This window comes from Bubalus kerabau, chromosome 12 (assembly GCF_029407905.1).
Source record: "Bubalus kerabau isolate K-KA32 ecotype Philippines breed swamp buffalo chromosome 12, PCC_UOA_SB_1v2, whole genome shotgun sequence".
Classification (NCBI taxonomy): domain Eukaryota; kingdom Metazoa; phylum Chordata; class Mammalia; order Artiodactyla; family Bovidae; genus Bubalus; species Bubalus kerabau.
This window is the reverse complement of record NC_073635.1, coordinates 83,530,874-83,556,614: the sequence shown is the minus strand read 5'-3', so window position 1 is coordinate 83,556,614 and position 25,741 is coordinate 83,530,874. Positions and strand designations below refer to the sequence as shown.

Below are 25,741 nucleotides of genomic sequence, written 5' to 3'. Positions count from 1 at the left end.
CTTGGGAGGGGAACTTCTGTGGCTGTTATCTGCAGATGTTTTATTTGAGCAGATATTATAAATGGATTTTAATTGTGCTTTCAGATGTAAAACACCCACCAAGGAATAACCCTAATAGACCTGTAGAAACTCAATAAAATAAATCAATAACATATGTCCTGGAAGAGTATTGCACATTCTAACATTTTGATCAATATTGATATTTGACCTACAAAATTTGTCATCCTCAGTTTTGGGGTTTTTGGTTTTTTTTTAAAAGAATTTGCTGATACAAGCACAGCTACATACAAGAAAATATATTAAGGAGAACTTTATTCTCCAAGATCTTGCCAACATTTTTCTGACTTGTCACCGCATTATCACCTCTCTCTTGCTAATGCAGCTCTTGTTGCAGGAAATAATAATCATGCTTTGTGTCAGTTCCACATCCTCCTCTGAATCTGAAATACTCACATGGTTCCGTCACCTACCAGGTCTGTATATTAGCTGACTTCTTGCAGGTCCGCACGAGAGGCTCAAAAACCACAGAGCTAAACCCAAGTTCTCTGTGACACACCACAGTGAAATATAGCCAAATGTTTCCAAAGGTCAAGTTCACAGCCGCCCTTAGATGGGAGACATGTGATCACGTCCCTCATAGGCCCTCGGTTCCAGCAGGATCAATCTGATATTGACACTTTCCTTCTTCCTGATGCTGTATATCACAGGTGTTAAATGTTAATGTTGTCACTTGCTTATGGCATAAGAGAAAACTAAATTTCATTTTTGAGAAACAGCAAAAATGCTGAAAAGACTAACAGAGCTAAGAGGCAAAATGACAGAGTAACTTAACAATGTAAGATTTGGCAGGAAATGGGGCTAAAAAAATAATGAATTGGATAAAATCATCATACTTTGGTCTGGCAGTGCAAAGATGACAAATTTAAGACAAAGATCATAATATACTCCAAAACCAAATGGGAAACAGAGAGAAGCAATGGTTGGAATTTGGGGCTTAAGAAGGCATTACACAGAGGAAAATAAGCTAATATTTTATTGAAGGCTTACTAAATGCCAGGTCTTCACAACTTTCAGGAGAGAAGCATACCCTCTTTCCCACTGAAGAAATCGAGGTTGAGAGAGGTCAGTTCACTCCTCGGGGACACCCAGCTCCTAATGGAAAAAGTAAGCTGAGATTCAAACTCAGGCTTGCCTCATTGCAGAGCTTCACCATTTTCCAACACTCCATCATGCTGATCATTGTCTTACTAACCCACTCTCTGAAATATTGACGTTCAGGTTCTCTTGGCCCTCATCTGTGCTTTTTCAACTTTTGCAACATTCTATGTCCACATAGAATGCTGATCAGGCTCTCAAAATTCCCTTCCCTAAACCGCACAGACTCCTCTTTAAGACTCAGCTTCTGTTCTCTTAGAGTCCTCTGAGTGGGAAAGTGACAAGTCCTGAGGGAATAAAGCGAGCGCAGGAAACTCACACAGAAGCTGCGTGCTCAGCGAGGTTTTTGGGGAAACCATATGTAGTGATACATGCAGCAAAAGATGGATAAGACAAAATTCAGCGGTGTGGTTACCTCTGGGGAAAGGCAGAAAGATGTGATCAGGGATGAAAACTTAGGCAGATACAATGTCATTTTTTACTGTTTTAGGGCTTAAGTTGGTCAAGAGCTGAAAGGTATATAATCTATTATTAATGTTTGTAAATAATATATATGTTCATATACTACCTTGTTGTTTCATATACTACATTAAAAATTTAAAAAGGAATTGGTCCAAGCCCAGAGCAGTGGGGCAGCTCAGATGCCTTCCATACAACTAAGGTCCTGAGGAAGACCTTGCTGGTCCTCCTTCCTCTGAATCAAGAAAGATCAGATGGTGCCAAAGCTGTCCACAGCGGTGCTCTGCCGCTGACCACGGAAGCCGAATCTGTGCTCACACAAGGGAATGGCACACCATGAGGTGACTCTGACTTTCTTCTCCATAACTGAGTTTGGATCCTCCCTTCTGGATAGATGATAAAAGGCATCTCCTGCCCTCCAACCTTCCACCTTCTGCTCTGTTCTCCAGGCATGAAAATGAGATCTTTAGAATCAGTCAGTCGGGGGAGGAATGCCAACATATTTGACTGAAACTTTGACTGCTACTGCTACTGCTACATCACTTCAGTCGTGTCTGACTCTGTGCGACCCCATAGTCGGCAGCCCACCAGGCTCCCCCGTCCCTGGGATTCTCCAGGCAAGAACACTGGAGTGGGTTGCCATTTCCTTCTCCAATGCATGAAAGTGAAAAGTGAAAGTGAAGTTGCTCAGTTGTGTCCGACTCTTAGCGACCCCACGGACCGCAGCCCACCAGGCTCCTCTGCCCATGGGATTTTCCAGGCAAGAGTACTGGAGCAGGGTGCCATTGCCTTTAGAATGCTAAAGAGGAAAAATTGTTGTTTTCCTGTACCAGCTAGTAACATTGTAAAACTTTGTAAAAATACAAAGTAAGAGAGACAGCCCTGACCCACTGACAGCCGGAATATGTTCCGTTCTTCCCTGTGTCTAGAAATTTGGAAAGCAGCATGCCTTCCACTTTGAGCACCAAAGCAGTGACATAGGGTTGCATTTCCTTGTCTGAATATGTGGCTAATGTCTACCCTCCCCAGGAAATTGTAAGTTTAGTAAGGGTAGCTTTGTCACTTCAGCATGGGTTTCGGACACCAGGCATAGATCCTACAACAATTCAGAAGCTCAAAAATGAGTGGCTGAGTGAATCAATGAACAAAGACTTTAGGATACTAGAATGATGTATACCTTATGCGTGCTAAGTCGCTTACGTTCTGTCTGACCTTCTGCAACCCCATGGACCGTAGCCCGCCAGGCTCCTCTGCCCATGGGATTCTCCAGGCAAGAATACTGGAGTGGGTTGCCATGCCCTCCTCCAAGGGATCTTCCCAACCCAGGGATCGAACCTTCCTAAGTCTCCTGCGTTGGCAGGCAGATTTTTTATCACTAACATCATCTGGGATACAAAGCTGAAAATTTAAATCTGACAAGTCACAGAGAGCCACATATTATATGATCCCATGGGTAATGAAATGTCCAAAATAGGCAAATCCACAGAGACAGAAAGTAGATTAGTGGTGCCTAAGGCTGGTGGGGGTGGGAGTGGTCATTGAGAGAAAAACTCAGTGACTGTTCATGGGTACAGGGATTCTTTCAGGGGAGAGGGGGGTGAAATGTATAAAATTGATTGTGGTGATAACTGTCCAACTTCATGGTTTCACTAAAAGCCATGAATTTTTCATTTTAAATGGACAATTTGTAGGGCATAAGAATACAACTCAATAAAACCATTAAAAAAAAAAAAAAAACCCCTAAATCTGAGTTTAAAACCAAATTGAGAGTCACATAGTGTCACTCATACCTCACGACATGTATTAACAGAAACCTTTTGTTAGGCCATTATTTTACAAGTTGCCTGAACAAGCATATTACGTTAATAGGAATTGGATAAGATATTTAATTGTTGTCCCACTTCTGCTAAAGGGAGTGCAAGGACTCAGTCCAGTTCAGTTCAGTCGCTCAGTCATGTGCAAGGACTAGTGGATTTAAAAATTAAATTCTTCTTGTTGTTTTGCAAGAAGAGTTGAACTATTTTTGATAACAAGACTAAATGGTGGGAAATGCTTAAAAAAAATAAAAATTAAAATTAAACTTTAGGAAGGAGAATTAACAGAGGGAGTTTTAAAATTCAAATTGGAATTCTAGAAAGCCTGTGACACACTCTCAACAAAGATTTTAAAGATTGATCAGATCTCACGGTGGTTTGAACAAAGCCCTATCTAAAGGCCAGAGTGATGAGTAATCTTATGAGTCAACTTGGCTTAGGCTATGGTGCCCAGTTGTTTGGTCAAAGCCCCATTTAGATGATGACATTTTTTGGATTTGATTAGCATTTAAATCATATGCATAAAATGGATTACCCTCTACAATGTGGGTGGCCTGCCCAATTGGTTAAAGACCTTCAGAAAAAGACTGTGGTTTGGGGAATACAGAAGGAAAGCTTCTCAAGACTGCAACACAGAACCGTGCCTGAGTTCCCAGTCTGCTGCTCTGAGGAATTCTGGGTTGATTTGTAGTGTCAGCTCTTTGAATTTCCAGCCTGCAGGCCTGCCCCACAGATTTAACACAGGCCAGAACCCACAACCATGTGAGCCAACCCCTTAAAGTTCTCTCTCTGTGCCTCTCCCAGCCTTTATCTCTTTCACTTAAGAATGAAATCTGATACAGCCAGCATTGGGAGTTGCCTCTTATTCATTCTCGATGAAACAACGTAATAGTCAGGCCAAAAATGTAAAAATTCCAGCCAAAAAGATATTTAGGCTTTGACTTTCCAGTTGTTGTTCAGTCGCTAAGTTGTGTCCAACTCTTTGCAACCCCATGGACTGCATGCCAGGCTTCCCTGTCCTTCACTATCTCCTGGAGTTTGCTCAGATTCATGTCCACTGAGTCGGTGATGCCATCCAACCATCTCATCCTCTGTTGCCCCCTTCTCCTCCTGCCCTCTCTCTTTCCCAGCAGCAGGGTCTTTTCCAATGAGTCAGCTCTTCTCATCAGGTGGCTGAAGTAGTGGAGTTTCAGCCTCAGCATCATTCCTTCCAATGAACGCCCAGGACTGATCTCCTTTAGGCTGGACTGGTTGTATCTCCTTGCTGTCCAAGGGACTCTCAAGAGTCTTCTCCAACACCACAGTTAAAAAGCATCAATTCTTTGGTGCTCAACCTTCTTTATGGTCCAACTCTGACATCTGTACATGACTACTGGAAAAACCATAGCTCTGACTAAATGGACTTTGGTTGGCAAAGTGATGTCTGTGCTTTTTAATACTCGTCTATGTTTGTCATAGCTTTTTTTCCAAGGAGCAAAGAATATCAGCAGTGACTGGGCTAAATTGCTTGCAGAATGGATGAAACCAGTCACCACAAAGCCTGCATGTGTAAGTCTTGTGACACACGTTTCTTCTCATAAGATGGCACATGTGACTGCCAACCTACACAGTGGGAGCAGAAGACAAAAAAAGAATGGCACCTGGGATGCATCTGGGATATTTATGCACATCCTATGGCTGACTTGCACAAAGACTTACATAAGGGTGAGAACAAAAGTGTAATTCCGTGGATTTCTACATAACATTTAGGACTGTGTAAATAATTTATGAGCAAAGGAGACAATCCAATGTAATGATTTCAAAGGGACAATCTTCACAGAATTTACGTTATTATTTTCACCAGTGATAAGGGCCTTGGGCCAAGACAAAAATCCTACCCTTGAATTCCCTGATATTGCCACTCTACAGAGTGGGCTCAATAATCATTAGGAATCTACAGCACCTTCAGGAATAAAGGAGAGTTTATTTTTATTTGGCAATCCTGTGCAAGCTTTGTTTCTCAAAGCTATGGACACAACAGCAGTAAAAAAGCAAAATTGAAAAGAAAAAAAAAAAAGCATTTAGCAGAAGAAGCAAGACATCACTGGATATTGAGCAAAGCACAAAAGAATTAGAATGGACAAATGATTAGGGGGCAATAAGAGACAGCTCCGCTGAGATATCCCATTTTCATTCCTAAGACTTTGTTTTTCTGTAAAAGAAAAAGGGACCAGATTAACAGTTGTAAAAGTATTAGGAGAATCACTGCTGTTGATTCCTGGGGTGAAGAGGTATCAATATTCTCCTTTGGTTCATCACACTAGTATCTCAGGATGGGTAACTTTCAAGAAGGGCTTCCTAGGTAACACCGGTGGTAAAGAACCTGTCTGCAAATGCAGGAGACGTAAAAGACACAGGTTCGATCCCTGGGTTGGGAAGATCCCCTGAAAGAGGCTATGGCAACCCACTCCAGTACTCTTGCCTGGAGAATCCCAGGGACAGAGGAGCCTGACGGGGTACAGTCTATATGATCACAAGAGTTGGACAAGACTAAAGCAACTTAGCACAGCACAGCACAACATTCAAGGACACAGAGTATGTAATGAGCTCATGAGTTGAAGGGGTTCCCATAGTTTGGGGTGAGGTTGGCAATGACTGGTTAGTTTCACTCCACCAAGACTATAGCCACCCAATTCATTACCAAAGCTGAGTAGTTCAATGAGCTACCGTAAGATAAAATTTTAAGTATGCCACCTAAAGTCATGATTTTACTTATTTCACCTAAGAGCCTATAGCATTCTGATCAATGTAAATTTTTTTTTAATTTTATTTTTAAACTTTACAATATTGTATTGGTTCTGCCATATATCAAAATGAATCTGCCACAGGCGTACATGTGTTCTCCATCCTGAACCCTCCTCCCTCCTCCCTCCCCATACCATCCCTCTGGGTCATCCCAGTGCACCAGCCCCAAGCATCCAGTATCGTGCATCGAAACTGGACTGGTGACTCGTTTCATATATGAAATTATACATATTTCAAAGCCATTCTCCCGAATCATCCCACCCTCTCCCTCTCCCACAGAGTCCAAAAGACTGTTCTATACATCAGTGTCTCTTTTGCTGTCTCGTATACAGGGTTACTGTTACCATCTTTCTAAATTCCATATATATGCGTTAGTATACTGTATTGGTGTTTTTCTTTCTGGCTTCACTCTGTATAATAGGCTCCAGTTTCATCCACCTCATTAGAACTGATTCAAATGTATTCTTTTTAACGGCTGAGTAATATTCCATTGTGTACATATACCATAGCTTTCTTATCCATTCATCTGCTGATGGATATCTAGGTTGCTTCCATGTCCTGGCTATTATAAACAGTGCTGCGATGAACATTGGGGTACACGTGTCTCTTTCCCTTCTGGTTTCCTCAGTGTGTATGCCCAGCAGTGGGATTGCTGGATCATAAGGCAGTTCTATTTCCAGTTTTTTAAGGAATCTCCACACTGTTCTCCATAGTGGCCATACTAGTTTGCATTCCCACCAACAGTGTAAGAGGGTTCCCTTGTCTCCACACCCTCTCCAGCATTTATTGCTTGTAGACTTTTGGATAGCAGCCATTCTGACTGGCGTGAAATGGTACCTCATAGTGGTTTTGATTTGCATTTCTCTGATAATGAGTGATGTTGAGCATCTTTTCATGTATTTGTTAGCCATCTGTATGTCTTCTTTGGAGAAATGTCTATTTAGTTCTTTGGCCCATTTTTTCATTGGATCATTTATTTTTCTGGAATTGAGCTGTAGGAGTTGCTTGTATATTTTTGAGTGATCATTGTAAATTAAGAAAGGAAAGTGTTATTTACTCGAGTTTAAAAGTGTAACTGAAATTATCTCAAATGTGACTCATCATATGTGATACCAATAATAACTACAATCAAAGCTACAAACAATAAGGGCTCCTAACTCAGTTCCCAGGTTGACTCAAGGTTTTTAGAGGAATTTTTTCATCACCTCCTTTATGACATGATGACAGAAAAAGACACTTGTGTGATCTACAGGCAATCGATAGATGAATGCTTACATCTGAAGCATTATGGATTCCAATGGTCACTGGGATAGTTTGAACCCATAAATCATGCTTTCTTGGAGATGATATCAACTGCTGTCCCTTTCTTTTATGTATCTGAAAATAATTAAAAGAATAAAATTTTTCTTTTGTTCAAAATCAGGGATGTCTGTAATAGGAAGGAAAACATACTATTGAGAAGAATGAAAGAATTTTTTTATAAGAAAGAAAATGGAAAGAAAAGAGGAAGAGAGAGGAGGGGAGGGGAGAGGCAGAAGGGAAGAGGATGCAATGAAGAGCAGAGGGGAGGGGAGGGGAGGGGAGGGGAGGGATGGGAGGAAATGAAGGATTGTCAGGCTTCCAAGAGAGGAGACACATTCCAAAGGCAAAGACTTGATCATTGAAGGTGATGTATTGATCAGCCTCTTCCAGGGAGAAGTGAAGGTCCTTCCTGCTGGGTGTAGTCTAGAATGGAGAGCTTTAAACAAAACCAACTATGGATACATATCTTTTATCATATAGTCTTCTTTGCATAGTAAAAGCAGTTATTTGTGCCCCCGTAACAGATCACTTAAAACAATGACTGAAAAATTAACAATCATGTATCTTGGTTAGATCTGGTAGATAGAGTGCCTGAAGAATTATGGATGGAACTTTGTAACACCGTTCAGGAGGCAGTGACCAAAATCATCCCAAAGAAAAAGAAACGCAAGAAGGCAAAAATGGTTGTCTGAGGAGCCTTTACAAATAACTGAGGAAAGAAGAGAAGCGAAAGGCAAGAAAGAAAGGGAAAGATATATCCAACTGAATGCAGAGATCCAGAGAACAGCAAGGAAAGATAAGAAAGCCTTCCTAAATGAAAAATTCAAAGAAATAGAGGGAAACAATAGAATGTAAAAGACTGGAGATTTCTTCCAGAAAATTGGAAATGGTAAAGGAGCATTTCAGGCAGAGATGGGCAGATGATGAGATGGTTAGATAGCACCACTGATTCAATGGACATGAATTTGCTCCAACTCTTGGAAGAGTGCAGGACAGAGGAGCCTGGTGTGCTGCAGTCCACGGGGTCACAAAGAGCTGGACATGACTTAGTGACTGAACAACAACAATGGTGAGGGGAAAAGCACAGTGAGAGCAGGTGAGGCAAGTTTCCTGACCCTAAGTATACTATAGGATGGTGACCCGAAGAAGGGAGGAAAACAGGACCTCCCACTGATTGTGGTCGTGAGTGTGGTTCCTCAAACCATCCCATTTAGATGCTGTAGGAAAAGATGAGGCCATGACTGTCAGACAGGAAATCTTATGACTTCTCCTCTTAGGAGTTTCATAAAGATGGACTGTTAGTTGGGACCTTTGAGCTGCAATATTCCCCTTCCAATGGGACTTCTGCCTTTGGTTATTATTCAGCTGGTCTCAGTACAACACAAAATTTCATTCTCTCAAATAAACAGCATTTTAAATTGCAATTAATTATAACAGAAAACACAATTGGAATTATATGCATTTAAACAATTTTTCTGAATATATAAGCAATGACAGATGATCTGCCTAGAAGAAGTCACCATTGGGCTCACATGTTCTCCTCTCTCCCTCTCTCTTTCTCTCAAATTTAGAGATTTTGATGAGACACTTGTTTCTTCAAGTGTGTGAAGCTGGACAGACTGTGATATCATGACTTAGGACTCTCTGGTGAGAATATTTCTACATCATTTGCAATTAAACTGTATTTTGTTACATAACAAATGAGTTTTAAATTAAAACTTAATTACAAACTTGCCAAGTTAGTGTTTTCATACAGCTGTGCCTTCATGGAATACAGAGCAAAGGTTTATTTAAAAAGAAATGACCCTATTAGCTCATTCAAGAGAGCTGCTGGAAAAGACTGCCTCCTGTTTTCCTAACCAAAAAAAAAAAAAAATAAAAATTCAGAGACAAAAACAAAAATTGTATAAAATATGAGTACAAAAGTAAATTGATGAGAATGTTGAAACAGAACACTTCTAACAGCAGACCTCAATGTAAATAGTTTTTGAAAGGCGTAAAGCGAATGGAGATAGGATGAAAGTGAAATTCAAGTCAACTGAAGAATCTGCAAACTCCATGCAGTCCACAGAAATGACGTCAGAAAAAGAGGAAAAGAAAAAACAAAGAATAGGAAAAAAGATTTTCTGAGCAAAACCTTGAAAAAAATCCCCAAAACCAACACGATGGAGCTACATGAAGTGGGTCACGTCCAATGAAGTGATGGTTAAATTAAGGGGTTACTCCTGCTCCAACACCATCACTCTTTGCACTAATGACCCTACTGTTTCTTTAAGTGGGACACCAGAGCCAGCACAGGAAGGAACTTGCTTCAGTTCCCAGAAGAGGTGGAAACCACCTTCTCCAGGAAACAAGCTAGAAAGAAACTTCAGTGATTACAAACCCCATAAATTTCCTGAGTAATCACAAGACCCAAACTTCTGTAATCCAGGGTGGCTTGGACTGCCAGGCAAATCTAATTATCATTTAGTCTGAGGAAGTACACTCCCAGTTATTAATTTTTTTAAACCAGACTCTCATTCAAAATATGATCAAAATAAGAAAACAAAATATTGAGAAACTCAGTACATAACTTTCAAAGAAAACTTATAAAGTACTGAAAAGACGTTGCTATGGAAAGAAAAATTTCAGCGCTGTTTGGCTTTATAAAATATAAAAGACAAAATACAAACTTAATAGGTCGACAGAATAGCAACTCAGATAGAACTGATAATTAAACACTGAAGGAGAAGCAGAATCATATGGTAACAACAGAAATATGAAGAGCAGAAAAAAAAGACATTATCTTCAAGGAAGACAAATAATGCTGAAATCTGTGCTCTTCACTAGAAAGAAGATGGGAGTGTAATTCGAGAGAAAATAGAATAATTTATTATAAAATATATTATTCATGAAGTTCAGAAAAATGCCTACTTTGACTCATATGACTGAAAATATCAAAAATAAAGTCTCAATAAAGATACTTGTAGACAAAACTGAGGAAATTCATCCACAGCAAATCACCTTGAAAAATATACTTAAATAAATTTCCATGCACAGTAATATGACCTCAGAGTGAAGCATAAAAATGAAGGAAAAAATAAATATCAACAGTAAATCAAAGGTTAAATATGTGAGAAAATTGGAATGTTGATAATATAAACTAGCAAAAATAATATGGGGTTTAAATTTTTATAAATAAAATATATGACAAATAACAACAAATAGAGAGGTTAAATAGATTTAAACTGTCCTAAGTTTCTTTCATTATTTTGGAAGTGGCAGATCTATTAATCTATATTAGATATTTATGATAAAATTACAATCAAGATTATTATTGTCAACTCCAGGGTAAATACTAAAAAGTACTCACAGAGTATGCAGCTAATAGGAAAAAAATTAAAATAAAGAAATTTTGATTAACTAAAAAAATGCAAAAACAGGAATAAATATTAATAGAAAAGTGAGAAAAACAAAGAGTAAATACTAAAATTGTAAATTTCAATCCAAACATATCAGGAACCACATTAAATTCTAAAAGTATTAAAAGGTCACCACACTACATACAAAACAAACTTTTGAAATGCACTCCACACAAAAAATCAGGCCTTAAATTTAAAGACACAGAAATTTTAAAGTAAAAGGATAAAAAAAATACATGCCATGCAAACATTAAGTGAAAGAAAGCTAATAGAGCTGTGGTAACATCAAATTAAATTTTAAGGCAAAGAACATTACTAAAAATAAAGAGGAAAAAACAATAGTGTGTTGATCAAGCAAGAAAGTATAAAGTTTCTAAATGCCTGGCTTATTAATTACATGAGTTTAAAATATTTAAAGTAGTGGTTGAAAGAAATAAAAGGAAAAATATAGAAATCCATTATCCTAGTGGAATATTTTAACATACTTCTCTAAGTAACTGCTAGCAAGCCAAGCAAAAAAAAATCCATAAGGATATAGAATATTTAAACAACACGATTAATCCAGTTGACCTCCATGGAACACTGCACACAGCCAGATCATTCTGCACATAATTTTCAGGCGCAAGTGAAAGATACACTAAAATTAAACATATGCAAGGCCATAAAGCTAATCTCAACAAAGTTTAAAAAATGGAAATCTCACACAAAATATATTTGGACAGTAGTGAAATTAAGCTAGGAATCAATAACAACAAAAAAATACATTAGAAATCAAGCAATGCTTTTCTAAATAATCTATGACTCAAATTGCTATTGCTAAGTCACTTCAGTCGTGTCCGACTCTGTGCAACCCCATAGACGGCAGCCCGCCAGGCTCCCGATTCTCCAGGCAAGAACACTGGAGTGGGTTGCCATTTCCTTCTCCATTGCATGAAAGTGAAAAGTGAAAGTGAAGTCGCTCAGTCGTGTCTGACTCTCAGGGACCCCATGGACTGCAGCCTACCAGGCTCCTCCATCCATGGGATTTTCCAGGCAAGAGTACTGGAGTGGGGTGCCATTGCCTTCTCCGATGACTATTACCTGTGTTCTTTTCATTATCCTTTAGTTTAATATTTGTGTATTTTTATTGACATCTCCATGACTCAAATAGGAAATGTCAATAAAAATACAAAAATATTAAACTAAAGGATAATGAAAAGAACACAGGTAGTAATAAGTGGAAAATAGATAAAACTCATGTATAACTTTTATATGTTAGAAAAAAGCTTTCCATTTTCAGGATTATTTGCACAAGATGACTAATTTTATAAAAAGAAGAAAAACTTGGTCTTTTAAGTCTTTCCCTGGTTGAGGTTGGTGGTTGGGTGGGGAGCTGGAGAAGAATATATCATTACTAGAAAATATGTTTCAGCTTTTTAATCTGGAGAGAATTGTTGTTATTTTATGCTTTCTCAATGAATGTTCTCATTTTCTTTTCAAGACAACTGGGAAGACTTAACCAAAAGCAGGGTTTTTTTTTGTTTGTTTTTGTTTGTGAGGTTTTTGCTTGGTGGTGCTCATCTTTTGAGAGTTAGCATTCTTTACTGGAAGTCAATCCTAAAGGAAATCAACCCTGAATATTCTTTGGAAGGACTGTTGAAGCTAAAGCTCCGATATTTTGGCCACGTGATTGCAAAGAACTGACTCACTGATAAAGACCCTGATGCTGGGAAAGACTGAGGGCAGGAGGAGAAGGAGGTGGCAGAGGATGAGATGGTTGGATGGCATCACTGACTCAATGGACATGAATTTGAGCAAACTTGGGGAGATAGTGAAGGACAGGAAAGCCTGGCTTGCTGCAGTCCATAGGGTCACAAAGAGTTGGACAAGACTTAGCAACTGAACAGCAACAACAAATTCTTTATTAACATCTGGATTTGTCAAGATGGTGGGTCTAACAACACTGCTCGAGTCCAGCTCATTGAAATATCCGGCCATGAAGATTTCAGCTGCACATTCTCAGGAAGGAATATCCAGTGAACCAGATGCATTTTGCCATCCTCATGGTCCTAACCTTGTGTGTGTGCTGAGTTGCTTAGTCGTGTCCAACTCTATGTGAGCCTTTGGACTGTAGCCCCCCAGGCTCCTCTGTCCATGGGGTTTCCCAGGCAAGAATACTGGAGTGGGTTGCCATTTCTTCCTCCAGGGGATCTGCCTCACCCAGGGATCAAACCTGTGTCTCCTGCATTGCAGGCAGGTTCTTTACCCACTGACCATGAGTTAAGCCAGGTTCTAACTTATTCCTCTTGAATGCTTCCTTCTCAGAGGTGGTATAAGACCTCATCCTGGTCTCAACATCATAGCTGTGTGTCTCCACAGAGGACGAAGAGAGAGTTGCCTTTGAAGGCCAAGTTCAGACACTATGCTGGATGCACAGACCAGATCTGCTAACTTGGATATATATTTTCCCCCTTATCTTCAACTTCCCTCTTGGTTTTCTGTGAATATTTGTATATTCTGGTCATTTCATTCACAGGTGGATGAAGAAATTTGCCCCAGGGAAGCAGAAGGGCATGAAAAGGAAAGGCCTTCCCAGCAAAGGGAAGCAAAAGGCAACACAGCCCAATTCTGTTCGTATTTATTAATCAGAAAAAAATAAAACTTTAAATATATGAAAAATATTATTTTCCCTGTCCCTGGGGAAAACATTGCACACAGGCAAATACAGATTTTGCATACAGCTTCAAGGAATTTCTAGAATGCCTGAGTTCACTTATGAATATCAATTTCCAGATTTCTGACTTTAACACTCAAAAAAAAAAAAAAGAAAAAAGGAAAAGGAGGGGAGAGGGGAGTAGAGAAGGGAGAAGTGAATGAAAGAAGATTAAAGCCATTGTAAGAAAGTGAGTGGAAATACATGTTTTTTTCCATATACCAACCTACTGAAAAGTTCAGATTTTTCAATACCTTCCCAGACTCAGCACTCAACACCTAAATGCCATGAATTGTTCTTCTCCCACTTAGTGAAATGTCATCAACAATGCCTTTCCTTTTTCCATGTAGCATATCCACTGAAGCAAGACAGAGAAAAGAGAATGGTAAAAAGAAATCTCATTGCATTTAAGATTGTGCACTTGATAAAACTGTTTTCTTAGCCAGACAAAGTGTGAAATTCTTTTCATGGTTTTTAGTTTAAGTAATTTGATCGGATCACCATTCAGCTTGTCGCCCAGAGCTCCTCCATTATGCTCAGTGCTTCCCCAAAACTGCTTCCTCTTATCCAGCTCCTTCTCCACTGATGGAACAAGATTAACAGGATTAGGTGTCTTTCATTTGTTCCTTTTTATCAGGCAAGACTCTATTACTCATATGTTGGGAGAAGCTTTGTTTAAGTTATTTTAACATGGTTTTTTTCACTGTTCTGTTTTTGAAAGGTTCAATTTTTTTTTCCTATCCACCTTTTTTCCCTCTCTTTAATAAAAGTCTATATATCTCAGTAACATAAAAGATCATCTCCTGAAGTTTTTCACCTCTAACTTGATTAATGCTCAAGAAAGCACCATCTTCCTATACTTATTAGTATATATTTTCAAGGTAGTGAAGGACAGAGGAGCCTGGCTTGCTACAGTCCAAGAGGTCACAAAGAGTCAGACATGACTTAGCAACTGAACAACAACTTCATTCCCTAATATAGTAAACAATGGGCCTTAGGATTTAAGTCCTAAAAACTTTTGATCATGCAAGATGCACCTTTAATAAAGACAATGTATTCTTTTCCTCTGATTCTAAATTTTCCATGTCAAGTCCAAGAGGAAAAGACAATTCTTTCTTTACAGTTTGATTAAGCTATTGATTTCGAGAAAAGAGAAGAAAATAGAGAAGTAATAGAAACAAAAATAAAAGCATGACTAAGTATTGCTATGTTTCCAGGGATAGGTGAGGAAATGTCCTTTTCCTTTCATTTTAGACTCTCCTCAATTCTGATATAGGGATTTGTAACCCAAATGGCCTCTACATTGGCCAGCCTATTAGTCAACTAGTTATTACCGGCATCCTTGCTAAGGTTCAGCTGTCTCACAGCCCTAGCTGTGTTACCATGGTACTCATACCCTCCTTCGCTCATGCCTACCCGCTCCATGCAGGGTATTGTATCTGCAGGGCATCTGGGGTAACTCGGCTCCAACTCCGTTGGACCATCTTCTCCAAGGTATCTGAGGATGGAATCTGAATCTGGTTCAGCAGCTGGGATCCTCCACGATACTGGGATTCCTCACTCAGGATTTTGACTCCTGGCTTTCAAAATTATGAAACACTCTGGCCTGTGAAATAACCCATATCATTTAGACTCCACTTTACCACATTCTCCTAGACTCTGCTTCAATTCTCTGTTTTCCTTTTTATTCATCCTTCAAATGGGAACACCTTTCGAGAATGCAAGTGCATTTTTAATGATTTCATGAAGACAACAAGCATACACCGTGACTGCCCCACACAAACCCATGACTGTCCTGGAACCATACTGCTTTCCCGCTCGTACCAGAACGGCTTTGTGAAAACTGTTTTTCTTTCCTCCTTTTTTTCTCTTCAGGCTGAGTCTGTTGTCCTCCTCTAAAATCAAAAGTTAGACAATTGGCTCTGTGTTCTTCTTTTGTTCTCGATCATTTAAGAAGGTGATGCTATAAACAGGCATATATTTAGATATATAATGTTTCCATTATTTTTGAGGTTCTTGCTGTATTGTTCTCTTATGCACTTAACTGTTGTGATTGTCCAACAAGTCCTTCAAAAAAATGGCCCTTCTCTGGTTTTGAGGGAAAAAATGGTCCAGGTTTCTGCAATTTTTGACTGTACTGAAGTTAGTCACACAATTAATAAGAGTTGTGTTAAAATATTTTACTAAGGTAATGGATTTGCTTTAAGGTAAGATAGCATATTGAAAAGCAGAGACATTACTTTGCCAACAAAAGTCCGTCTAGTCAAGGCTATGGTTTTTCCTGTGGTCATGTATGGATGTGAGAGTTGGACTCTGAAGAAGGCTGAGCGCCGAAGAATTGATGCTTTTGAACTGTGGTGTTGGAGAAGACTCTTGAAAGTCCCTTGGACTGCAAGGAGATCCAACCAGTCCTTTCTGAAGGAGATCAGCCCTGGGATTTCTTTGGAAGGAATGATGCTAAAGCTGAAACGCCAGTACTTTGGCCACCTCATGCGAAGAGTTGACTCATTGGAAAAGACTCTGATGCTGGGAGGGATTGGGGGCAAGAGGAGAAGGGGACGACAGAGGATGAGATGGCTGGATGGCATCACTGACTTGATGGATGTGAGTCTGAGTGAACTCTGGGAGTTGGTGATGGACAGGGAGGCCTGGCGTGCTGCAGTTCATGGGGTCACAAAGAGTCGGACATGACTGAGCGACTGAACTGAACTGAACTGAATAATCTGCTTTATTGACTATGCCAAAGTCTATGACTGTGTGGATCACAACAAACTGTGGAAAATTCTGAAAGAAATGGGAATACCAGACCACCTGACCTGCCTCTTGAGAAATCTGTATGCAGGCCAAGAAACAACAGTTAGAACTGGACATGGAACAGCAGACTGGTTCCAAATCGGGAAAGGAATATGTCCAGGCTGCATATTGCCACTCTGCTTATTTAACTTGCAGGGTACATCATGAGAAGTGCTGGACTGAATGAAGCACAAGCTGGAATCAAGATTGCCGGGAGAAATATCAATAACCTCAGATATGTGGATGACACCACACTTATGGCAGAAAGCAAAGAAGAGCTAAAGAGGCTCTTGATGAAAGTGAAAGAGGAGAGTGAAAAAGTTGGCTTAAAACTCAACATTCATAAAACTAAGATCATGGCATCTGGTCCCATCACTTCATGGAAAATAGATGGGGAAACAACAGAAACAGTGACAGACTTTATTTGGGGGGCTCCAAAATCACTGCAGATGGTGACTGCAGCCATGAAATTAAAAGATGCTTTCTCCTTGGAAGAAAAGTTATGACCAACCTAGACAGCATATTAAAAAGCAGAGACATTACTTTGCCAACAAAGGTCCGTCTAGTCAAAGCTATTGTTTCTTCCAGTAGTCATGTATGGATGTGAGAGGTGGACTATAAAGAAAGCCAAACACTGAAGAATTGATGCTTTTGAACTGTGGTGTTGGAGAAGACTCTTGAGAGTCCTTTGGACTGCAAGGAGATCCAACCAGTCAATCCTAAAAGAAATCAGTCCTGAATATTCATTGGAAGGACTGATGTTGAAGCTGAAACTCCAATACTTTGGCCACCTGATGCGAAGAACTGACTCATTTGAAAAGACCCTGATGCTGGGAAAGATTGAAGGCAGGAGGAGAAGGGGATGACAGAGGATGAAATGGTTGGATGGCATCACACACTCAATGGACATGAGTTTGGGTGGACTCTGGGAGTTGGTGATGGACAAGGAGGCCTGGCATGCTGCAGTCCATGGGGTCGCAAAGAGTCAGACATGACTGAGTGACTGAACTGAACTGAACTGAAGGTAATGGATGTATCAATTTTATCTTATGTCATTTTTTTAGCCTGAAGTATTTTTGGATATAATGTTAAGTGCTTATAAATTTAGAATAACTTTTCCCACAGTGAATCAAATGGTTATATTGACTTTCTTCAACCTTAATAGTGTTTTTTGCCTTTAAGTCTATGTTGTCTGATATTTCTATAGCTACAGCATGTTTCATTTTTTGCAGTATATTATTTTCTGCACAGGTTTCTGTTTTGTTAGGTTTAATGTATATCTTGTAAAGAATATACAGTTGAATATTTTTCTATAATCTAGAAAGCTCTGTCTTACAGCTTGGGAATTTAGCCATGCATTGTGATTCTGGACATATTTTACATTATGTTTGTGATAACATTTTGCATTTTTATGATTGTGCATTTTTTAGTTTATTTTTCCTTTTCTGCCTTCCTTTGAGTTATTATTTTAATTCCACTTTTCTCCACCATTTATGATAATGCCCAATCTGTGTTAACACGAATACTTATCTAAAATGAAAAGATACTATCTTTATCCTCCTGTATCTCTGCCATTACCATGGAGTGTTCTCTACTTTCTTTCTTTGTACATGGTTATGTTATTGTTTTATGCAGAATTATTTTCTTGCAGTCCCTCATATTTAATAATTTTTTGATTAATATTGTTCTTTCTGACCTATCTTCTATAGATTTCCTTTAGTGACTCTTCTGTGCTTTCCTGCAGGTGAATTTATTTCAGCGCTCTCTCTTGACTTTGGCTCATCTGGGTTTTTAATCCTACTTTGTTATTTACTCTCACTACTTTGAAGGTATAACTATACTATATCATTGCTTCAACTCTTCTGTCAGAAAGGTCATGCTCATTCGAATCATTTCTTTGTGAGCAATTTGTCTTTTCTTTGTTACTTTTTTCAAATCTTTCACTGTCTTTGTTGTTTTGCAGTTTTACTGTGATGTACCTGGCATGAATGTCTCTCTAATTTCTACCTAGAATTTAGTGAATCTGAGGCTTAATCACTGCAATCATGGATAAACTTTATTCATTAACGTTATAAGCATTGCCTATAACTTTCTCTATTCTCTCTCTGGAAATGTTATGAAAATGTATTAGGTTTTGAAACTTCATAACTCAATGTCTCTCCCATATGTTGCTTTCCCTTTTTCCATATTCTCAACAATTTCTTCAATTCTCTCTTTAGCTCTTCGTAACCAACCTAATGAAGTATTGAGCTTTTCATGTCAAATGTTTTCTTTTTTATTTATTGAAATTTTATTTCTTTTGTAAATCTACTAAAATTTTCTCTCTTATCCCTAGATCACTTTTTATACTTCATATTTTATTTATTTTTAAACTAAATTATCTTTGACTGTCTTTTACAATACTTAATTCCTTGCTGATCATAGCCTGTTGTTTATAGTTTCTATTGGTTTCAATCATGACTGCTCCTCTGATTGTGTATTGCATATATAATTTAGGATTGCGAGTATATCATTGACTGACTTTGATCAGTAACAATCTTCGCATCCCTGGATTGAGGATGTTTTCTTCTAGAGAGTTCCTCTTGCCTTCATTGAATGCCCCAGGGCATTGCCATGTTATAAGTCATTTAAATTAATTCCTGGTTTAGATTTTTTTATAAGTCATGCAATTGTGATAATTAGCCAAAGAAGAAAGAAATTTTCATTAAAGTATTAATTTTTCACTTGGTGTCAGGATGAAGGCAGACATATTTCCCTATAATCTTCCTTTTCCAAAGGTCAGTTCTTCTTTTCCCAACCTCCCTCTCCTTAAGCATGTAGTATGTCTTTAAGGAGGGAAACTCAAGTTCTTATTTTCATCTTCTACAGGTCAAAGCCTTGTCTTCTGTCTGTGCAGCCAACCCCGAAGAGCTAAAGCATTTGGGCTCATTTAAGTCTGTTTTCAGCTCTGTCTTAAGTGTGGACCTCTGGGAATATCTTACATTCACTAGTGTATTTACACACTTGCCTGCTCACACACTTAGGGAACTTCATTATGTACCTAAAATTATGTTTCTGTATTTTATCCAATATTTCTAGACATTTGGTATGGAAAGTGTATTCGGGACATAGTCGGGCCATATTGTTATAAACAGAACTCTGAAATATAATATTTGTCATAGGGTCAGTTCTCTACTTTCTAGTAACTTCTTTTACCCTTCTAGATCTTTTTAAGATTTCTTTTGATGTGCACCATTTTTAAAGTCTTTATTGAATTTGTTACAATATTACTTCTGCTTTATGTTTTGGTGTTTTGGCCATGAGGTATGTGGTTCCCTGGCCAGGAATCGAACCCATGTCCCCCTGTATTGGAAGGTGAAGTCTTAACCTCTGGACCATCAGAGAGGTCCCAGGATCTAGAAGGGAAGATTTTTGGAGCTAAAATTAAAGGCTGTTTTCAGAGAAGCCCTGGTCTCTAGTCTTTGGTAAAACTTTTAAGAAATAGGAAGAGAATAGAAACTGGATGAATTCATAATTCCTTGCCTTTGGGAAGATATCATCCTAAGGCAACTAGAGTCTCCAAGTTGTGAATTGGTCAAAATGCAGGATTTAGAGCACCTTTTCAGTCAGTTCAGTTCAGTTCAGTCATTCAGTCGTGTCTGACTCTGCAACCCCATGGACTGCAGCATGCCAGGCTTTGCTGTCCATCACCAACTCCCGGAGCTTACTCAAACTCATGTCCATCGAGTCGGTGATGCCATCCAACCATCTCATCCTCTGTCATCCCCTCCTCCTCCTTAGCAAGAGGAGTAAACACTGAGACAAACTGCAGCAACTTTTATGAACCCTTAATTCAATTTCTCTCTTTCACCTCTTTTTTGTTCTTACTGGTTTTCTTGTTGTTTTAAGTACCACTCTTTCTACACCTAAATGAACTTGCTCCACCACCAGTATTTTATCTTATTCAGTGGCTTAACTAGTATCCAGAGATGAGATTCCCTTTAACCATATTGAAAAGTTTGGTCTGTGTGACACCTCCCTTCACACCTGCACCTTCCTTCCATTGACTGACTGAGTTCTCATCTCCATAATCTTATGATGTGTGTTGACTAGCACTGGGCTGCTTTTTTCCAGGGTAAAAGCAGGACAAAAATGGTTCATTTTCAAAAATCCTAAATTATAAGAAAAATGACACATCGGGCTCTCCTTATAATGTTATCTATTGTGCTGCCTCCAGGAAGAGAGAGGAAGCTAAAATATATTTTAGACTTATTACCCCCATACAATGTTTCAGACTTATTACACCCAATACAATGTAATACTACCATAATGTCTATGAGTGGGTTCATTGATGGGTTTTTTAATTCATATGTGCCTTTCTAGTGATATATTCTGAGAGGAAATTCCATTCCATTCATTTGTCAGTAGCTTCTGTTAGAGTTTCATCATACAACAGCAAATTCTGTATCTGAAATACAGATTTTCTCCACAAAAATTAGCTCTGCTGTGAGGTAGATGGACCTAAGAAGTGTAAAAGGTCATAGAACTGAGCCCACGTACTGAAACGTACCATGCACCTTAGCAAGAGGAATAAAAGCATTGAGACAAACCGCAACCCACCTGCCAGGACATGGAAGCAAATCCATCAAGAAGGGACGCCCCCCACTTGAACCAGACAGCTCAGGAGAAGCTCCCAAAGGCTGGCAAAGATAAGGGTAGGTGATCCACTTCTACTAAAGTAAGAGAGGAAGAGAAAGAAGGGCAAAGAATTCTGAATATAGACAGAAATTTGTACTAAAAATCCTGGTTTTTCAAAGATAAACATTTGAAAACTTTTCACAGGATCATTGAGAAATATACTCCTTATTTTCAGAGCTCCTAAAGCCAGAAGTGGAGATTTTTAAGAGTATACACTAAGAAACATACCTGCTCTAAAGATGGATATCCATTGGCTTTGCTCTTAAGTATGTCCTCTAGGAGGGTGGCATTGACCTTCGTATGGTACACCCAGCATCTATCAGACAGTGTTTTCTAGACCAAAGCAGAACAGTTCTGATGTAATAGTTGTGTCTACAAGCTCTCTGATCCAAGTGACCTAACATGAGTCGGGGGTAACTTCTAAGATAATCAAAGTCTGATTTGTAAGAACAAGTACAACAAAGAGCAAAGAAAATGAGGAATTTTTTAACTTCTCTGGGGACCTCATTTGGGCTGAGAAACTTTTGAACTTCCTCCGATGCCTCAAGCATGAATTTTCTTCTCTTCTTTCCCAGTAGCAGATTGAGACTAGTTTATAATCAGTTTTAAATTGCAAACAGATAGGGAAATTTCCCAACACCTCATTTGACTTGTTGAGCATTTAGCCAACAAATCTTTAACAAGATTAGGAAGGTGCCATGTAAAACAAAATTTGAAAGTGTCCATACAAGAGCTGTTGAAATTTAAATGTATTATAAGTTTTTCCAACCCCAAAGGAGAACCTAAGCCAGGCTGGTAGGTTCTATAATGAGTACATTTTGGAGGAAATTGTTATTTGACAGATAAAATGAATTTGGTAGTGGAGGGCTAAAAACCAGTTCTTCAAATAAAGATCATAATCATCTTTATATGTAGCAACTGCTTTGTGGGTGGGGGTCTAATTAGAGTCTGCTATCATGTCGATTTGAATATTTTAAGCAGAAAAGAAATAATTTAAAAATATTATTCATTTCTTCAAGTAACTTTATTAACTCCACACACAGAGACCCAGGGTTTACTCCATTTTATCTTTGGAAAGGTCAGCCATCTTCTAACCCAAGATCATAGAGTGTTAGTTCATTTGCTAAATCAATCAAAATTTACTCTTGAGCATTACTTGGTATTTGTCCCACACTAAAACTGATCCACCCTCAAAATCAAAAATTTAATATCTCAGTAGCTTCAGTTCTTACAATCTGTACCAGTCTTCCATGAAACCAACTCATGGTCATGAAAACCTCTAATCCATTGACCCCTCCACTTCCATTAGCTTCTCCTTTTTCTTCCTCAGGTTGGAATTCACAGGTTTCCATTACAGTCAACCTTTCACAGGCACATTCTTTCTCAAGAGTTGTCTATCAGTCACTTGGGGGAGGAAAAAAAAGCAAACATTGATCCAATGGCCATTTGATTTCACCATGTCCAAAATTATACAACTGAGAACTGTCAAATAAAATCACACGAACCGTGATTCAACAGTAGCCAAAAGTCCAAAATCATTTCTTAGTAGCCTCCATGAAATTGCTTCTTCTCTCTCTCTCCCTCTCTCTCCCTCCCTTTCTCTCCATCTCTCCTATCTCTTTCGTGCATCCTTGGCATTTAGAAAAGTATGCATGTTTTGTTCTAATGGTTTCACTTATAACTCTGTTTCAATACTTATTTACCCGTGATGAAACTTATTCCACTTCTTGGAAAAATCAAACCATGTCTTTTCCTTACTCCTCAAATTTTATGCCTTCCTGTTTCCACTGCACACATCACTTAGTACTTCACTGAGACAATACTCAGACAGTATCTTTCTACCTGTTTATTTCATTCATACCTTGTTTCTCTCCTCTTGTGCAAATAAAGTACCCCCTGCCCCCCGCCACTGACTCCCCGGCAATAAAGAATCTACTCATCTCAGTCTTCCAAGGACTGTTTTAGAGTGACCCCAATCTCTCCCCGGAATTCTCATCTTCATGATATATCTTTTTCTTTACACAAGCAAGATCCAGATTGTTGTTTTTTAGTCATTAAGTTGTACATTTTCAGCCCCATGGACTCTATAGCCCGCCCACCAGGCTCCTCTGTCCATGGGATTTTCCAGGCAAGAGCACTGGCATGGGTTGCCATTTCTTTCTCCAGGGGATCTTCCCGACCCAGGGATCAAACCCACGTCTCCTGCATTGGCAGAATTCCTTACCACTGAGCCACCAGGGTACCATTACATAAAACAAAAAGGAAGAAGCCTTCTTGACTATCCGTTCTTCCCTAGGTTCCCCCACACTTCTACTTTGCCCTTTTCCAACCATTTTCCATATTCCAGGTAAGATGATGTATTGGAGGTCGGCCGTGTTGGTAGCTCTCATCCCCGTCTCCCGGTGAGTCTTGGATCATTTTTTTTCTCAGCACGGCTCTCCATGCAGCCTGGCTTCCCTTGCTCTACCATCTTCCTGGCATGCTTGCCTATGGCTGCTCACATGGCTGTATCCTTCTCATCCTCAAATACCAGCTTAAAGACTATTCTCTCAGGCAGGATTTTCCCAGTAATCTTCTGTTAGCAGTGGCACAGGCACACCCCACTGCTTTATTTCCATCACAGAGCACGGTTCCTGGCTCTTTAATCAATTTGCAGTGGGTTGCATTTACATGTGCTTATCTGTTATTTTTCTTCCCCCGGCTGACAAGACGTCTGTCTTTTTGTTCTCTGGGATATCCCTGATATTTAGCTCAGGGCCTTAATAAATGTTTATTCAGTGAATGAATGACGAATGCCAGCTGTGGAGCTCAGGCAAATATGTACTTGAGCCAAAGGTAGATTTTAAATATGCTTGTCTGTGGCTCTTACTACTTTGCTCACAGAGTGTATGTTCAGCAAGTAGAATGGACCTTGTCTACAGTATGTACCCAACAAATATTTGTTGAATCGATGAATGATTGTGGTAATATGCATCAGAAACAAATATCAGATTCTTTGCAGTTTTTATTGGCCTTTTATTAGCCTTGGGCCATTGGAATCATTTATAGATGATGCTGTATGTACCTAGACCAGACCCTGGTTACTGACCCATGAACTTCATGTTCTTTTTAACTCCCTGCTGAGGGTCTGAAATGGTAAGACCTGCAGAGAAGTTAAAATTTCCAACTGAAAAAAAAAATTTTGACTCTTTTTTTTCCTTAATCTGATACTACTTTTGAGTATATATAAACTGCCCCTAGTACAGGAAAATACAATAGTCATATCAGATTGCATACTTATCTCATACATATTTATTATGCTTTTATTATTCATAATCCTTCTACCTAATGGCTTCCCAGGTGGCACATGTGGTGAAGAACCCACCTGTCAATGCAGGTTAGACCTAAGAGACATGGGTTCAATCCCTGGGTCAGGAAGATCCCCTGGAGGAGGGCATGGCAACCTGCTCCAGTATTCTGTCCTGGAGAATCCCATGGACAGAGGAGCCTGGTGGGCTACAGTCCAAGGGGTTGCACAGAGTCAGACACAACTGAAGTGACTTAGCACATGCACGTGCTACTTAATTACAAATAAAATCATTAAACATCAAATAATCTTATAATAAAATTACTAGTTGGTATTCCTGATTTCAGGCAGATGGTAAATAATGATCCTGCTTAATAAGATAACATTTTGTTGCTTTAGTGTTAATTTCTCCACCATTTGCAAAGTAGCATTCAGATGAATTCATTAATAAAAGGGCATCAAGAGGCATCAGCTATCCTGTGCCATGACCTTCAAGTAGTTTCAGGCTAAAATTATTGTATCCAAACCGCATAGACTATAATCTTCGAACTTCTGCCATCTATTTATCTATTCAATAAAGCAAGTTTGAAAAGATCACTTAAGCAAGATCCTGGCTTCGTTAGATTAGTTATCAGATCATCTCAAACACACATAGAATGACTTTCTAACTAGGCTGTGTCTCTGGTGGGTTCCTCAGCTTCCATAAGACACAAGGAATACCCTCTCGCCTCATTTCCTGCCAAGCCAGCATGGAAACATACACATGTCCCTGTCAGCCTTCAGAATTTAGTTGAGAAAAGTCATCACTCAAGACAATTTTCTCAAAAGATATCTGGCCCATCCGTTCTTCTAGGTATTTCACAATGAAAATGGTGATGGATCAACGATGGATCAGCAGAGACCCATAAGAGCAGAACTGCTTAGATGCTCTAACCTCATCACAGGTATAGAGGTCCACACAAAGAGGAACCCAGCAAAACAAAGTGACACGTCAACAAGAACGTGTTCTCAAGAACGTATGAGTCACATCACAATGTTCTTCAGTTTAAAAAATCAGAGATAATTTCTATTGTTTTAAAGAACTTCAGCGATTTTTTCAAATTTTGATTTTTCTCTGTCTTTTGTCTCATTTTCAACTTAAGTTTCTGTCACATATAAATGACTATGAATATTTTTGAAAATAAAAATATGTACATACAGATATACATAATTACATATATATACACACATCACATATGTATAAAATAATAATACACAGTGCATAACATATAACATAAATATATGACTAATTCTTCTAGCAACGCTCTCAAATCGAGTCACTGGCCTTTTTGAGGAGAGTGTTTTTAACCAAAGAAATAAGTCTACAATAACACAGTTT

General features: G+C 39.0%; 1 long non-coding RNA gene across 1 annotated transcript in view; it reads left to right on the top strand.

Moving 5' to 3' along the window:
* The window catches only part of LOC129624192 (uncharacterized), a 35,748-nt gene extending 22,213 nt beyond the window's left edge, over positions 1 to 13,535 (top strand). Inside the window, exon 3 of the long non-coding RNA XR_008700809.1 lies at positions 13,220 to 13,535. This is a non-coding gene — a long non-coding RNA (uncharacterized LOC129624192). The remainder of the gene's footprint in view (positions 1 to 13,219) is intronic.
* Positions 13,536 to 25,741: the final 12,206 nt, after the last annotated feature.